Source organism: Alosa pseudoharengus, unplaced genomic scaffold (assembly GCF_046254945.1).
Source record: "Alosa pseudoharengus isolate Yale_2024_CS ecotype anadromous, Long Island Sound unplaced genomic scaffold, YU_APseudo_1.1 YU_APseudo_1.1_scf_22, whole genome shotgun sequence".
Classification (NCBI taxonomy): domain Eukaryota; kingdom Metazoa; phylum Chordata; class Actinopteri; order Clupeiformes; family Clupeidae; genus Alosa; species Alosa pseudoharengus.
Genome location: NW_027468680.1, coordinates 14,760,383 through 14,772,479, shown reverse-complemented (window position 1 = coordinate 14,772,479; position 12,097 = coordinate 14,760,383). Strand labels below are relative to the sequence as shown.

Genomic DNA, 12,097 nt, shown 5'->3' with positions numbered 1-12,097 from the left:
GTCATCACCTTTGTCGTTGTCAGAGATATTTCATGATATCATCAGAACCCAAGACCACAAAAATCAATCCAACAGAGATGGAGGCAAGGGAGAAGTTCCTTTGGAACAACGGAACAGCTGAACAACCACAGGCAAAGGTTCCACATGGGACACAAGCAAGCATAGTCTAAGATGAGGTATAAATAATCAGAATTGTTACACAGTGAAATATACACAGTTCATTTACTGTGTTGCTACAGTATGTTGGAAACACAGGCATTTTCCTGCTTCCATGATCATACCAAGATCATATTCAAGATCACAATCACCATGTCTTCATGATGGCTTGCATCAACTTTGCCACAACACAACAATATCAATCAACACATGCATGTACAAAACCAAAAACCATACCCCAGTAATAACAGCCTCAGCAAAACTGCTATAACTCAAAATAAACCCAAACGTACACAGAACAAATGCGAGTCAGACCAAACTCATCCCCTCCACCACAAAAACCCTCAAGCAAGACCAGCTCTTGCTCATCACCAACAGCCCCACTACTGATTCCCAAAAGCCCCAGGAGTGGGGCTGGAACAAAGAGGGGACAAAGAGGGCTGGACAAGCAGGACTTTCTCTTCCCCGTCCCACCTCTTCTCTCCAGAGAGGAGCCAACTTCTGCTGGGTCACCTAGGAAATGAGAACATTGCAACAGGTCGCAGAAATGCATGCAGTGAGATCATCGATGATGACAAAAAGGCCTTTGAAATTCTGTCAGCCCCCTGCCTCTCCCTTTCTCTCCCTTTCTCTCCTCTTTCTCTCTCTCTCTCTCACACACACACACACACACACACACACACACACACACACAGAAAGAGAGAGAGGGCGAGTGAGAGAGAGGTAAAAGACAGAAAGAGAGAGCGAGAGAGAGAGTACTCACAGTGGCACACACACACACTCACAGACTCAATGATGTCCACATAACTCATTATTAAATAATACAAGTTACACTGAGCTCAGAAAATATTACCCACCTCGCCCTCCGAGCCTAACCGCACATCCAACCCCCATCCACCCCTGCTCTGGCTCACCCCCCCCCCCCTCCATCCCTTCCCCACCGCCAAAATATCCCCGTCCAAGCAATCCCTTCTTAATCACAGGCCAACAGAGGAAAGGGATACTAGGCGGCACAATGGAGTCTTTCTGCATGACGGCCCCTTTACGGACACCGGAGGGCCAGAGGGGGGAGGTGGCGCAAAGAATGTGTGAGAGACTGAATGGAGGGAGAGAGAGGGTTGGATGTGGGAAACCCAAGAGAGAGAGAGAGAGAGAGAGAGAGAGAGAGAGAAAGTGGAGTGTGGGGGGGGGGGGGGGGGGGTGGTCAAGGAGATTTTACCTGAGAGGGGAAGCAAGCGGCAGCCATTTTGGCACTCACAAAGAGCTGCCGGATCCCTGTGGAGGAGCATTCCTTCAAAGGCCGGCCCAAGAGTTTAGCTTCACTGTGAAGCTCCAGTTTTGGGAGTGAGGAGAAGCCAGAAAGGCAGGCAGAGGACAACACCAGACATTAAAGGCAGAAGGGGCACGCTCTGCAAACCCAGCTGCAGCAATGGTGACCAGATATCTCTCTTCCAACACGCTTATAGCTGGTAGTGCTAATTTAGCCACTGTGATGACTTTAGCAGGGACTACCAAAGCTGAAGAGAGAGAAAGAGAAAGAGAGGGAGAGAGAGAGAGGCTCCCAATACAACAGCAAAGGACCATAGTGTAGAAAAAGCAGCACTAACACTGCTCTATGCAATTACTCCAGTCCATAACTATAGGCCTGAGGACAAATTACAGCAGCAGGACACAAAAGGGATTCCTTCCATATTGACGAAGAAGGGATGAAGAAAGAGAGAGAGAGAGAAGGAGATGGGGGGAGAGAGCGAGAGAGAAATAGAGAGAAAATGGGGAGAAATAGAGACAGAGAGAAAGAGAGAGAGATCGAGAGAGAGAGAATAAGATGGGGGGAGAGAGAGAGAGAGAATGAGAGAATAAGATGGGGGGGAGAGAGAGGCCTGAGGTTTGAGGTTTTGAGGACTTACACTTGGGGGGAGGATGAAGGCAGAGAAACTCAGACACACAATCAGGAAGGCTGGCCAGTCAAGTGTGCTGCCTTGTGGACACAATCACAGACCAGTCCCGTCTGTGACACTTATCACAACAATGCTTCATAGCAACTATTGCTTCAGTAGTCTGTGAAAGCAATAAGTGTTACAGATCACTACCCAAATAAATTGCTTTTCAAACTGTCACTATTCATTAGCAATCCATTAGTTTCAGCCAAGCTTACTATGCTGACAGCAGAAATTGTCCTATGAACTGAGGAAAAATGAATGTAATAACATCTATTGTTTAATGTAATCTCATTTCCCTTGAGGGTGTGCAACATATTTATCCATTCATTACTTTTGTTTAGAACATTGATGCAATCAATGTTATTATGCCATGCATATTGATATACACAATATATAGACAAATCCATGTATCATAATATATCAGCATGTGTAAATATATTAATGCAAATATATAATACAATATCAAGATAATGTTAGATGCTCTTTGTGATTTCTGGAAAGCAGTAAGCCATGCTGAGTTCTATGGCTTGTATGGAGCTCATATAAGCCTGTGCCTTTTTCAATACAAGATGTGCTGTTGTTATACATCTATTATAAGACAGTAGTAATAGCTTCCCAATAGGTTAAACATGCATGCTTTCATCAACATGATGAATACTTCACAAAAAAAACATAAATGAATATATCCACCAACCAATCAATAGAAATCAATCAAATGATGTATATACACAATGATTTAGTTCTGCTCCCCTTGACAGCTCATATGCTGTTTCCCCAGTCCTGCCAACCTGTCATCTTTCTGTACACAACACTGTTTTTATGAAATACACTGTTATACTTCTACTGACCCACACATAAATATCTTTGTGGACACTGAACATCCCAAGCATGTATTGAATTTTGAGATGCTGACAGAAATATGTCTGTTCCCCTCAGCCATGTGGCCTGAATGATGACCGCAACGCCTGTCCTGCGTGCTAAACCCAGCCCCTAATTCCCCTTTACACACACACACACACACACACACACACACACACACACACACACACACACACACACACACAAACACACACAAACAGCTGGATGTCGGCAGTGCATTCGACAAGCCTAAACCCTTTCAGCACGGCAACGCTAATTTCCCCTTGAGCGTGTGAACGCGTGACACCCCCACCTCCACCACCACAACAGGCCTGTTTAACATGGAGGTGAGGGAAAAGAGGAGGTGGACAGAAGGACCACCCATCTCCATACTAGGCCCTCCGAGACGGAGAGAGAGAGAGAGAGAGAGAGAGAGAGAGACCACGCACAGAGGCATGCATGAGACAGACAGGGAGAACCAGCTGGTAAAGAAGTGTAGCAACAGAGGAGAAAAGTGAGAGCAAAGTGGAGACTTCCTCCAATGCGTGCCTCAGACAGATGAGGTCGAAAAGCACTATGGAAGCCCAGACCTCACCCTCCCTCTCTCCCTCTATCTCTCGCTTTCTCTCTCTCCCTCTCTCTCTGTTTTTCCCTCAGGTACAACTGTGTGTGGCCCTTACACTTATCTGGCTAAGTGCCAAACACTGCACTTAAGCGCTGCCCACTCTGTGTGATGAGGACGGGGACGTGTGTGTGTGTGTGGGGGGGGGGGTCAACTACAGCTTACTACATGATGATCTATTATCCATTGACTCTACATGGTTTAAGCCTGACTTGAATTAGGGTGAAATTTATGACTGTTTTTTGTATCCTTAATTACGTCTCACTGTCTTTGTCCAAGTTTGCTAGTGTAATTATCAGTTTCAAAAAAGACAGCCACAATGAATCACTCACCCTGCTCTCCAAGAAGCCTTGGTGCCATATTCAATCTTGTGTAGTTTGCCTTTTGCGACTGACTGGCTGGATTAAAGGTCTAATGTGCATCGTCTTCTCTCAACTCCTTATAATTTTCTGAATCTCTACATCCGAGTGATGTAGTATGTTCAGCTTTATATACTATTGAAGTCGCCAATCCCTAAATTGGCTGCCTGTAACAGGGCACCAGCACAAGGCACATATTTAACGTAAACATAAGTCCAAGCAAGAGCCTGTGTGGAAGATAAAGACGGCCCTTTGAAAAACAAACCGCAAGGGTATATTTATTGAAATGTAATCTTCCATAAAGCTGGACCCACATACCTCAAAAGGCTGTTTGACAATTGAGGGTTAGAAATAGTATCTGGGCAAGGGTGTATTATAAACTGAGTCAGATTTACATGCTGTAGGGGAAAACATCCATTTCACCCCACAGAAATAAAAAAAACGTCTTGTATCACGCCATCCATATCATAATTAACCATAGACCTAATACCAGCATTGGTCACAGGGTGACCTCATTCTAGGGCTGTCATTGTTATACAGAAATCGTATTTACACAGCAATCATATTGCAATATGGCTGTTCAAATTCACATTCAGTTCAAATGTGAAGGCTGTGAGTTTTTGGGAAATGATGTAGAGCCTCTCGGTGTCCAGTTGGCGGCCCTCGGCTGACGGCAGATGTGGAAACTATCTGCTGCTGACTGGGCCCTTTGCACCAGAGCTCTCTCTGAGGACTCCCCCATAGGAGCCGCCAGCTCAAAAACTATTACAGATCCTATAGTCAAGCTGCATCTGTTCGCATACACCCACAAGCTGTAAGCACACTAACAACTGTTGAGCATGCACATATGGTGGAGGAGATATATACACACACATACACATACACACATACACACACGCACACACATACACACACACACACACACACACACACACACACACACACACACACACACACACATGATGTCGCCACCAAGCCCACAGCTGTGATGATGTAAGCAATTGGTCTGTTTAATGATATCACCTCAAACATCTCCCAGCCCCTACTGTTGTTTTTCAGGACTGTCTCTGTCCAGATCCAACTGGCTTCTCAGCCCAATAACTCAGAGTGGACCATATGTGGATCTGGGTCAGTGTGTGTGTGTATATGTGTGTGTGTGTGTATATGTGTGTATGTGTGTGTGTGTGTGTGTGTGTGTGTGTGTGTGTGTGTGTGTGTGTGTGTGTATATGTGTGTGTGTGTGTGTGTGTGTGTGTGTGTGTGTGTATGTATGTGGATGTATTTTGTAAGCATGTGTGTGTGTATGTGTGTGTGAGAGTGTGTGTGAGGGAGAGAGAGAGAGAGAGAGAGTCTTCATGCAAGTTAGCGCATGGCAAGAAAATCTGACAATGTGTTTGAGTGTGTGTGTGTGTTTGTGTGTGTGTCTGTGTGTGTTTGTGTGTTTCTTGTGAGGTAAGAGACACACACACACCATTAGTCTTATACTCCACCTCTACGACCTGATGCAGAAACATCTCACTTTCCCCGTTGTTTTTCCAGCAGCAATTTACAACCACATAAAACAACAGCTAAACACCAGGCCACTTTGGCTCCTCTCAGAATAGAATGAGTTACCGTATCACATGCATCAAAAAAAACTCCCAGGGAAAACCTCAAGAAATGACTCTCTCCAGCACCCACAACCAATATTACAACAATACAACAAGAGATGGAGAGAATAGTGCATATTATACACATATTTAAGAAGATACTGAACGAGAAAAGAAGAAATATCAAAGTGAAATAAACACAGCTCATTTTCTCTCCTGCTTGACCTGTGACCCTCGACGAGACGGCTGCTGCAACTTGATCCACTGGCAAGGAAATCCCAACAGAGTGGATGTGTGTGTGTGTTTGTGTGTGAGTGTGTGTGTGTGTGAGTGTGTGTGTGTGTGTGTGTGTGTGTGTGTGTGTGTGTGTGTGTGTGTGTGTGTGTGTGTGTGTGTGTGTGTGTATGTGTGTGTGTCTGTGGATATGTTTGTGTTCCTCTCAAGTGCCCTGTCACATAACTTGCTAGCGGAAATAAAGGTCTATACCAAAAAGTGACCCAACCACATCTAGCGAGCTCTGTGAATGGCCTCATGCACAATACAGCTCTATTTGGGCCTCTGGTAGCATATTTACTCTGTGTGGAGGTAATGACAGCTCTATAACAGCTGTGCTTTATGGGCACCATGTGTAGACCTTTTTTTTTTTTTTTGCTGGGAGAGTAGGTTAAGCCAGCTGGCCATTCTCCTCGAGTATTCCTCCTAATCTCTCCTTCACTCCTGTTGTTTTTTACGGCACTCCATCTCCCTCCTTCATCTTCCATTCTCCTCTTCCTCCTCCTCTCCCTAGTCAATCCTTAAATGCCTCCTCTCTGCTGTGTTTCTCCTTTTCTTCATTCATCTACTTTGCTCTCCTGTGTTCTCTATAGTATGTTAACCCTTCCCCCACTGCCTTCTCTCTCTCTCTCTCTCTCTCTCTCTGTCTCTCTCTCTCTCTCTCTCTGTCTCTCTCTATCTCTCTCTCTCTCTCTCTCTCTCTCTCTGTCTCTCTCTCTCTCTCTCTCTCTCTCTCTCTCTCTCGCCCCCTCCATCTCTCCTCGCCTCGTGTCTTTACCTTGAGTCTCGAGTCCGGGCGGCGTGTGTAATGACAGGCTTGTGTGGCTGTGCTCACATGCATTATCAGTGGGCCATAAATATAGCCCTGGACATTCCTCTGCACTGAGGTGTAAACATCTCAGGCAAGGGCTGCCGACACACACACACACACACACACACATACTTAACGGACTCCTCACATTGGAAGTGGGATGACCACATGTGTGTCATTGAGGTTTTCCTTCCCCATCCAAATCCAATGTCGAAATGCAAGAACAGGAGTAGCAGCAACCAGCCACCATCCATGGCACACATTGACAAGAAAGGTGGATTTGTTATATGCTATAATACATACCATATTCTATACAGGAGGATGCTTCCCAGCAAAAAAGATGCACAAATATGTCTCCCACTCAGAAAATAACATCATGCAAAACTACTAGGCAGAGAGGCCAAAAACTGGTCACAGGTGAAAATAATAAATGGGCCACAGGTGAAAATAACTACATTTATACGTTTATCACAATCAATGTTTACATTGACTAAATCTATAGATACAGGAGCCCACTGTGAAAGCTAATGAAAACCACCAATCTGCCAGGCATTGAAGGCATCTACAACCTTAGGAAGAATTGAACTAAGCCAACACATCAACATCAACAATCGCTACTAACCAATAAAGACGGCACTACAGCATCTATGGACCACTGCAAACCTCTTCTGAAACTCCTGTTGTCACTCCATTTAATGTAGGTTACAAGCTACAGCACAGAATCCAGACCTTATTATCCAAGTCCACGTGTAATATTGCTGCACCCAGACTTTCCTTGTGAATGTTGTCCAAAAATGGTCAAAGCGCACAGGTGTGCCAGACACACAAGGCTACCAGCTGAAACCCCTGACTACAGCAACTTGGATCGCCCACGACTCAGCGAAGCGAAAACCTGTTCGATCTTTCACCGCTGCAAGAAATCTGTGGGTGGTTGTACCGGGACCCAAAAGAGAAGCGGTAATTCCATCCACTTCCAAAACTTGCAATCTTTTCACTGATTTCCCCTTTCAATCGAGCATGCATTGCGCGCTACAGATTTGCTTTAAAAATATTATTTTACATACCTTGTGACTCCTCTTTTTGGTGTGCGAACGTTTGTTGTCTGAACTTCTCCCGGCAATCACATCACGCCTACACACTGTGTCAGGCTTTCTTATTTCCCCTTAAAGGATTTGGTAAATAGCCCGTCATTTTCACTTCGTCCGTCCTGTAGATTCTTCCCTCCTGAAGCTCAAAGGACGATGCGGCACGTCCTCATTCAGACAGGTCATCTCTTATTTCTTTAAAGAGCCAAGCGGAGGATCAAATTACAGTGACGTGTTGGGCAAAGTTTTCTGTCTGCCGGTATTCTGCTCCTCTCCGCATGCCTGCGCTCATACAAACTTTCGTAGATCTCAACGACCTCGAGGGGTGCCTTTTCAATTAATAAGCAACTGCTGTGGTGGTTTGTATTATTCAAGTTGTAACATAACATGTGCAACTTCTTCAGAGAGCAACTCGTGCGTAGGCCTACTACAAATATGCGGTATTTCATTTTCAAATTGAAAGTCCATATTCTGCTTGAACATAAGACCATAAATGGGCTACACGTTTACTGAGATCGCAATGGGTTGCCAGTTTGGAACTTTATTGCACCAGTCGATTACCCGTGCTTCTTACAACTAGTAGCCTAGCAAAGGCACGCAAGAACATTTTCACGTTGTTAAAAGCCAATAAACAGTAAGGAGCTAAAGAATGTGAGACAGCGATTAGGAAATTGCGAAAACTGAACATAGACTGAATGCAATTAATTTGGGTTATTTACTAAATTATGCATACAACTTGATGGATTTGTCACAAGTCATACAAGTAAATTTTTTACTAGCCTTGTGATCAGGTTCAGCATAGCCTGCACATACGAAGGTCCCCAAGCTATGTGATTTCAGAGTAGCTTATAAACAAATGTCAGTGCAAGCCTGTTGTATGGGCATAATCCAATTAAGACGAAACGCCTGGTTTCCATTTAGTCCATTCTGCCTGGATCCCCTCTTGGATGTTTACAGTGACTTCAGTGACTGTTTTTTAAAAGGCTCGGCCCGTGCTGTAAAAAGCCAACGGGGATGAGGTCAGGGCAGCCACACCCGTGCGCAGCGGCCTGGCTTCGCCTGCGGGCCGTCCACACAACCCCCCCTTTGCGGACAGATCCAGGGCAGAGATACACGAACAACGTGCAGGGCTTGGGTTACAAATGACAGAGCGGTCATTTGTGCGAAACATTCAGCATCTTCTGCCTAGCAGCTGAGCATTCATAATATACATTGCTATGAAAGTAATTATATATGGCGGACCAGTATCCACAGCTTCAAGTCTACACTCTATGAATTAGTGTATCGTTTATCTCCAGCTACTTAAAAACATTTATTTACCTGATGCAAACTTACGTGTGAAGTCACTCACGGAAAAGAAATATGAATATATAGACTTATGATAAAACCAGGAACTTTTTTTACAGTGAGCCCATTTTTCATTATTGATACAGAGCAATAAAGTCTATCAATTGAGGAAGGAGGTGTCAGTCAGTGAACACAGTCAGAAGGGCAATGATTTAGATGAAAGATGCACTAACCATCAAATATCGCTTTAGGGGATGAATACAACAAAACAAATGCACATGAAATAGTCAAGATACAGAATACTTGTACTGAAGCAGATAGCTTAATTTCTGAGGCATGTTGAGAAATGAGTCTGAAAAACACGTTTTGTCCTGTCATAAAGATTCTTCACAGAAATGTCTTAGGCTACATGACTAGGAGATTAATTACCAGCAGGGGGCCAGGCTCCTTAAGATTAAACATTTCTTTAATCACATACAACACCTAAAATTATAGTATACTGTAGCACCACCATAGACAATTAACACTGTCTGTGACACTTTAAAGAGTCTCAGGATTAGCATCCAGAAAAGCTGTGGTGCTAAGCAAAGGAGAAATCCAGCTCAGAGGAGGCTCATCTCTCTGAGAATAGACTCCAATTATAATTGGCTGTAAAAGCACTTGAAGATTCAGAAGATGAATCAAGAATTAATCATTTATATGGAGCTTTTATTCCTAAGCTTTTTATGCAGAAATGCTTGACATCTCAACTAAATCCTTATGGTTGCACCAGACCACGTAGCTATCAAAGCTATGTAATTTGTGAGTGTCTCTCTCTCTCTCTGTCTGTCTGTCTGCCTGCCTGCCTCTCTCGCTCTACTATGCATATGTGTGACTGTGTTTGTGTGACTGTGTGTGTGTGTGTGTGTGCGTGTGAGTGTGTGCGTGCGTGCGAGTGCATGTGTATTTTATTTTGCATTTGACCCCATGAGTATATATATGTGTGTGTTTGTGTGTGTGTGTATGTGTGCATGCAAGAGCAAGTGCATGTGTATTTTATTTTGCATTTGACCCTGTGAGTATATAGTGTGTGTGTCGTTGTGTGTGTGTGTGTGTGTGTATGTGTGTGTGTGTGTGTGTGTGTGTGTGTGTGTGTGTGTGTGTAGTCCTATTCCCTCTGTCCGTGGCCGCTGTCAGACAGCTGTATCTGGTGTTTGGGGGCAGCGGGCGGCTCTGTGCCTCCTGTCCTGCGAGAGTTTTTACTGCTGCTGGCCCGACACGCTGGAACCACAGCAGGGCCGGAGCACGATGGAAACTCCACATAAAAACACAGAAACTAAAGCAAACCAATTATACAACAGAAAAAGAGCGACAGACAGACAGACACAGAGAGGAGAAAGAGACCATACGATATTGACGAGTTAGATGCCTGGGTTTGCGTTTAGCATGGAGAATGTGTAGAATGACAACAAGACTGACAACAAAAGAATGACAGAATGCAAAATGACAACAAAAAGAAAAAGAGTCACCCAGTAGGTCACTTCTCCTTTTTTGTCTCTATGGTGCTCTCCTCTTTTCCTCCTCCTCCTCTTTCTCCTCCTCTCCCTCTGTGTGTGGTCTTCTCTCGGTCTCGGAGAGGGGGAGGAGTGGAAGAGGGTGCAAACTCAGGTGAAGGTTGCTTTTGGTTGTTTGGCAGCAGCACCCATTCTAGCCCCATAGGCATTTGATCTTCAAAATTGTATCTCTAAGGTCTCCGTCTAGCGTTGTGCTGAGGCCACTTGTAGACAGCCATCTTAGGAATTAGGTTGCATGTTGCATTAATAGCACAAGTTAGCAAGTTTGAATTTGGTTTTGTGTAGCTCACAAGAATTTTTGCAGATTGTATACATGTTGTCCTTTTGAAGTGGTTGACGCATGTTTTTATTTTATTTTATTGTGTGCAGACTAGTGCATCTTTTTGTTTTTATCACAACCCACCACAACCCAACTGTTTTCTGGCATCTCTTAAACCTTATGTTTATGTTGGGGGTTTTTTCACTTACAGCTACACAGTACAGATGCTATAACATTTAAATTGTCACTCATGTCTGTGGTTTAATGTATACGTCACTGCTGATTCTAAGGTTTCTTAGAATTATATAGCTAGTTTGTATACTAACTGTAGTTTATTGTCCACTTTTACAACATTCTGTTATAGTACTTATAGTTTTAATTGATACCACGTATCTATAAGTTATATATATGTGTTTCTAAATGTGTTTGCTCCATAGTGTATTCATGCTAAGTTGTGTAAAGTGAACTCTTGTCAGACTTTTAAAACAAAGGGAATGGAACTGAGAGATGAGAGAGGCAGAACTGCACACACACACACACACACACACACATACACACACACACACACACACACACGTACACACACATAGATAAACACATACACACACGCACCCACATACACACACCACTGTGGCAAGGCATTGAGCTCTAAAATACAGACTCAGCGAGATGATGATTGTTTATCCTTTACACATAGGTCCTCATTTTAGACTCTGTGTCAACACATCATAGGATCATTCTGATTATCACCTCATGGTTGTGTGTGTGTATGTTTTGTGTATGTGTTTATGTGTGCAGGCCCCCTATCCCTCTCACACGTGTCTACTTTGATAATTACAGTATACCGCTCTCAACTACAATGCACTCCTTAATCTTGTGGCATCTCCTTGCACTGTAAAAAAACAAAGGTGCCTCCTCCAAGAATCCACAAAGGACTTCAATCCCTTAAGTCAACAACAACAAAAATCCCCCCTTGCGCTCTCTCTCTCATCTCAACTGGCGCTCACACAACCCACACACTCCCTTCCTGTGAGGGTGTCATCAGCGAACAGGTGACGAGAGCAGGCTAGTGCTAATTCTAACTCCTTCGGCCAGAACAGAGGACTGCCACGTCTTCACACTGCATGTCCACTGTCATTCGTTTAACGGAACAGGATCAGTAAGCCACACGTACGCACACACACACACACACACACACACACATACACACACACACACACACACACACACACACAGGACAGACACTGAAAGAGAGACACACTACACACATCCACACACACAGATAGACACATGCATGCATAGTAT

At 44.2% G+C, this 12,097-nt stretch overlaps 1 protein-coding gene across 2 annotated transcripts in view; it reads right to left on the bottom strand.

Annotated features, from left to right (window-relative positions):
- Positions 1-12,097, bottom strand: part of plekhh1 (pleckstrin homology domain containing, family H (with MyTH4 domain) member 1) — a 78,677-nt gene that overhangs the window by 27,019 nt on the left and 39,561 nt on the right. Inside the window, exon 1 of one of the 2 annotated variants that reach the window (XM_076300686.1) lies at positions 7,673-7,849. The exons of the other annotated variant lie outside the window; for it this stretch is intronic. The gene's annotated coding sequence lies outside the window, so the exon portion shown is untranslated. Of the gene's footprint in view, positions 1-7,672; positions 7,850-12,097 lie in introns of those variants that run through there. 2 annotated transcript variants of the gene reach the window in all.